The sequence below is a fragment of the Otolemur garnettii genome, unplaced genomic scaffold (genome assembly GCF_000181295.1).
Source record: "Otolemur garnettii isolate 467f Iridium unplaced genomic scaffold, OtoGar3 scaffold00007, whole genome shotgun sequence".
NCBI classification, from domain to species: domain Eukaryota; kingdom Metazoa; phylum Chordata; class Mammalia; order Primates; family Galagidae; genus Otolemur; species Otolemur garnettii.
This window is the reverse complement of record NW_003852402.1, coordinates 7,673,295-7,679,162: the sequence shown is the minus strand read 5'-3', so window position 1 is coordinate 7,679,162 and position 5,868 is coordinate 7,673,295.

The window sequence follows — 5,868 nt, the reverse complement described above, 5'->3', positions numbered from 1 at the left end:
ATATATATATATATATATATATGAAAATTAGCCAGGCATTGTGGCAGTGTCTATAGTCCCAGCTACTCAGGATGCTGAGGCAAGAGGATCATTTGAGACCAGGAATTAGAGGTTGCTGTGAACTATGATGCCACGGCACTCTAGCCTGGGCAATGCAGTGAGAGACCTTGTCTCAAAAAAACAAAACAACACAACTAATGAGAAACTAGCTCCTATGTGAACAGCCTTGAAAGGACAGGAGATTCCCAGGATTGCAGGGCTGGAAGGAACCTCAGACACTGCCAAGTCAGGGGCATAGACACAGGGAGAAAATCTGCTGCGTGATGCTGATGCGCTTTCCTCTGTTGTGCTCCCTCCTCTTGTGCCAGAGGCATCTGTTTGCTCAGAGCGGATGGAGAATGCAAAGGGAAAGAGAAAGTCAGTGCTCAGCTGTGGATGTCCAAAAAAATATCCCTCAGTGTAAAGCAAGGTAATAGCTTTGAAAACCAAGAGAGAAAAAGGATTTTCTAAATAATTTAAGCATGCTTTTTAATATATCAAGAGCAAGGCCTGGTGGGCTAGGCCACTGAGTTTTGTTACGTGTGACTGGAGTGGGAGGAAATCTGAGTGTAATGCTGTGGATGTAGCTCCAGGAGGACCATGAAGAGAAGCAGAAGCAAGGGACACGGGGAGTCCCACCCCTGCATCTTGAGCTCCTTCTCCAGGTCAAAGCCAGGAGTTGAGGGAGGGGGCTGTTCAAAGGGTGGAGGAGACAGCTAAAAGGACAGGGTCCTTGGCCCTTTTTCCTATTTAGAGCCCTAGAAGGAGCCCTGTGCTGGGCTAGGCAATGTGTCCAACAAGCCAGAGGGCAGAAGGGCAATGCTGAGCTGGGGAAACGGTGGCACAGGTAAGTCCCACAGCTGCAGGGGATCCGACCAGGGACTTGGAGGTTCTGAAGGTCCTGGAGAGCCTCAGAGTCTCAGGGCAGGAGAAAGAGACCAGTATATGTGGGGGCTTCCTGACTGGGACCGAGCCTTAAGGACTGCCTGGGCAAGGAGTATCAGCGGGGTGCTGCAAAAAGCCCACAGGTGACCACTCAGCCACTTGCATCGTGGAGAGTGACAACAGGAAGAAGAGGAAAATGTTAAAATTGAGCATTTACCCTACAGAGACTGAGTCATCAAAGAGAGACTATTTCTTTCAACTGAGATGTGCGGTGGTGCCATGAATTGGCAGACAAAGGTTTCTTTCCACCTCCCCACAGAGGGCAGGGGCTCAGAGCTCACCAGACTACTTATGGAAATAGAGAAGCAACATCTCTCCATGCATTTTTCTTGTGTATTAATCTGCCATTGTCACCCAGCAGTGCTACAAAGCCTGGAAGACACAGAGCAGCATTCCTGAGGCCTGGCTGGAGGGGACAGGCGTGTGAAAAAGGGTTAGTAGGACCGAGAAGGTGGAGTGTAAATGTGTGTGAGGGGGACAAGAGTCTCCTGGGAATGATTCCAGGCATGGGCGCCTCTGTGATAGGATGTAGAAAAATCAGATTCAAAGGTACAAATCAATACTGTCTATACCCTGAAGGCTTTGGAAGCAGGAGCCCAGGAGTCAGAGCTAGCAAGGAGAAAAGGCTGCCCACAGGCCACTGGATAGAAACTGGGGTCAGGGCTGTTAGAGTTAACTAGAAAAGTCAGGTCACAGGTTCCTTCTGAACAGTTCACTTAACTCTCCTGGGTTCTTTTTCTTTTTTTTTTTCTGAGACAGTCTCACTTTGTCACCCCGGGTAGAGTGCTATGGTATCTTTGCTCACAGCAACTTCAAACTCTTGGGCTCAAACGATCCCTTTGCTTCAGCCTCCCAAGTAGCTGGGACTACAGGTGCCCATCACAATGCCCAGCTATTTTTAGAGATGAGGTCTGGCTCTTGCTCAGTCTGGTCTCTAAGTTGTGAACTCAAGCAATCCACCCTCCTAGGTCTCCCAGAGTGCTAGGAATACAGGCATGAACCACCGTGCCCAGCCCCTCTTGGGTTTCTTAAAATTGGAGTTGTCGTTTTCCCATGTTTCTGCAGGGAGGTTCAGACGAGATTAAGGAGTCCAAGCACCAACAGGATTGAACCCATCTGTCTGGCACCACGGAGTGTTTACCTGTGTACCCCACTGCCTGAATTGAGGGGGAGGGGTTCCAAGGACCAGGTGAAGCTGGTTGGTCAAGCCCCCACAGCCCTTGAGGCTCAGCCGGAGACAGTGACTGGTTGGCATCAGGTGGGTGATAAGGAACTGTCCCTGCCCCGACTAGTTTGCTCCTCCAGATTACCTCCTGGTGAGGGGGCTTGACCTTGAGGTCCAGGCGGATCCAGGTTCACATTCCTGTGCTAGACCTTGGGCCAATCACTTCAACTTGCAGAGCCAGAGCCTCAGGACTCATGCTTATAAAACTAGGGATAATAAGTTCCACCCCACTGAGTCACGCAAAGCATAAGCTGAGAAAACATAACTTATGTGCCCACAGGGAACAGGTGAAAGGAACTTCCCCCACCTGATACCACTGGGTGGCAGAGTGAGTCCTTGCCCTCGGTGCAGGAAGGAGAGTCAGAGAGAAGGGTTCAGATACCAGACATGAGGAAAAGCAGAGATGTTTACTGAAAACAAAGTCAACTATTTCAGAGAAGAGAGTGGACTCATCCAGAGAGGAACCCCAATGCCATCCTAGGGTTAGGGTCTGCCCTTTTATGCAAATCCCTTATAATATGTTAAGTTGGGATAGAATATTTATGGTTTTCTGGGAAAGGGGTGGAGAGTTCCTAGAAATGGGAATCCACCCCTTTCTTGACCTCACGGGAGTTGCTATGGCATTTGTAAAGGTCAAGGGGCTGATGGGTGTCATTTTTACAAAGTTAATGAGGATCGTTCACCTGTGCACATGCCCCAATGAAAGGAATTCCCCCCTTTTACCTTAGGTGAAGAAGTTACTAGGCAGGAACGGTGGCTCATGCCTGTAATCTGAGCACTCTGGAGGGCCAAAGCAAGTGGATTGGTTGAGCTCAGGAGTTCAAGACCAGTCTGACCCAGAGCAAGACCCTGTCTCTACTAAAAATAGAGAAACTAGCTGGTCCTGTGGCAGTGCCTGTAGTCCTGGCTACTGGGGAGGCTGAGGCAAGAGGATTGCTTGAGCCCAGGAGTTTGAGGTTGCTGTGAGCTGTGATGCCACAGCACTCTAACACGGATGACATAGTGAGACTCTTGTCTCAAAAAAAAAAAGGATAAAGATGTTATGGCTAAAGTAAAATAACTAAAGAGTCCTTATTGCCTATTGGTTACATTTATCTTAGCTAAGCCCATTCACATTCTTACCACTTTCTTATCCTCTTGGCCTTCTTCAACTTCTTCTGATCACTGCCCTAACTGCCTTCAGGGCACCTGACTTGTATCTCACACCCACCTGTTGTTCCTTCTCTCATCTCTATTCCAATCAGCATTTTCAGAGTTCAATGCTGTAGTAGAAGTATAGAACAAAATGACTGGGAACCAGAAAACTGGTGAGGTCAGCTCTTGACCTCATCAGGCGTCCTTAACAAAAATCTACGAAAGCTTTTCTTGGGAAGGGACCAGAATAGTCTCCTTGAGGGCATGGCCCACCCGGTACCTCTGGGAAGTATCAACAAGGACAGCTCACCTAGAGTCCCAGCTACTCCAGAGGCTGAAGTAGGGGGATCACTAGAGCCCACGAATTGGAGACCAGCAGAGATAAATAAATGAATTAAATGTAAAAAAGATGAGACTAAGTCCAGGCATGGTGGCTCACGCCTCTAATCCTAACACTGTGGGAGGCGGAGCCGGGTGGATCGCCTGAGCTCAGGAGTTCAAGACCAGCCTGAGCAAGAGCGAGATCCCATCTCTAAAAATAGCTGGGTGTTGTGGAGGGTGCTAGTCCCAGTTGCTCAGGAGGCTGAGGCAGGAGGATCACATTAGCCCAAGAGTTTGAGGTTGCTGTGAGCTATGATACCAAGTCACTCTACCGAGGGCGACAAACCGAGACTTTTTTTTTTTTTTTTTTTTTTTTTTTTTTGAGACAGAGCCTCAAGCTATCCCCCTGGGTAGAGTGCCGTGGCATTACAGCTCACAGCAACCTCCAACTCCTGGGCTCAAGCGAGTCTCCTGCCTCCGCCTCCCAAGTAGCTGGGATCACAGGCGCCCGCCACAACGCCCGGCTATTTTTTGGTTGCAGCCATCATTGTTGTTTGGCGGGTCCGGGCTGGGGATTTGAACCCGCCACCTTAGGTGTACGTGGCTGGCGCCTTAGCCGGTTGAGCTATAGGTGCCGAGCCCGAGACTTTGTCTCAAAAAAAAAGAAAAAAAATGATGAGACTGCCCAGGTTGGTGTGCCCCATGACATTGGTGCTTTGGTGCAGACACCCAGGGGCATTCTGTCCACCCACTGCCAGACAGGGCTCAGCCAGCTCTGGGCCTGGAGAGGGCACTTTCTCTCTCAGTGACAGTTGGTTACTGACATTGACCTCAATAAAAGAATGCCAAACTCTGTCTTTCTTTCTCAAGTAATGTGAAGGGAAAGGAGCCCCTGCCAGGTGCAGAAGAAAGACGAAAACCGGCTCTTGGCAGCAGGGGAATCAGGTTGCCACAGCAACAAGCTTCTTCCCGAATCCACTTATTACACAGCTTTTGAATCAGACTTCCTCCCGTGCGTGCAGCTCGCAGCTTTGATTCCCTTATCTTGCCACCAGCTCATCTTCCAGGCTTCTCCCAGGGAAATCACCACAGAAGGGAGTTGCTAACCCCTCCTTTCAAGACTTGCTCCTGCTTGTCCCTGGGGTGGCACAATATTTACTTGTTAGCTTTCATGGAGACGAACCTGATGGGTGTGTGAGGTAGAGAGGCCTCTCAGCCTCTGTAGGTGAGAGAGTCAACTGTTGCAACTGCTTTGAGCAGCAGTTTAGCAAAACAGAAGTGCATACCCTTTGGCTCTCAGGATTTAAATCTGGCATTTCAGCATTGTTGGAATAGCAAAAAAAAAGGAAACAACCTTCACATCACTGATGGGAGATTAGTTAAATATCAAAATATCAGCTGTAGCCACTATGGAGCACTAGACAGCTGAGGGAATAATGAGCAGGATCTTATGTCCCATATGCAAAGATGTACTGTTAAGTTAAAAAAAGCAAGTGTTCAAACTCATAGAAACAGAAAGTCAAAATGGTAGTTGCCAGAAAGTGGGCAGAGGGAGAAATGGGGAGCAGTTTAATGGGTATAGAGTTTCATTTCTCCAAGATGAAAAAGTTCTGGAGGTTGGTTGTACAACAATGTGACCATAACATGACTGAACTCTACACGTAAAAAACAGCTGGGCATGGAGGTGGGCACCTGTAGTCCCAGATACTTGGGAGGCTGAGGCAGGAGGATCACTTGAGCCCAGGGGTTTGAGGTTGCAGTGAGCTAAGACTGTACTCCTGGGAGCTGTGATTGTGCCTGTAAGTTGCCACTGCACTCCAGCTATGACATAGTGAGACCTGGTCTCTAAAAAAACACGGTTAAGATGGTAAATGTATGTGCTCTTTACCACAGCATTTTAAAGAAACAAGTTACAGAGTAGAATTAATACAGCATGATCTCATTGTGGGTGTTTTTTAAAAGGGCTTTCTAGTTTTGGAGAGAAACAAAATAAGCTGTTATCAGTGGTTACCTTTGAAGTTGATGGGAACTGAGGGGAAAAGATGTTATTTTTCACATTACTCCCTTCTGAAGAGCTTGTTAAAAAAACTTAATTTCGGCTCGGCGCCTATAGCTCAACCAGCTAAGGTGCCAGCCACGTACACCTAAGGTGGCGGGTTCGAATCCCCAGCCCGGACCCGCCAAACAACAATGACGGCTGCAAC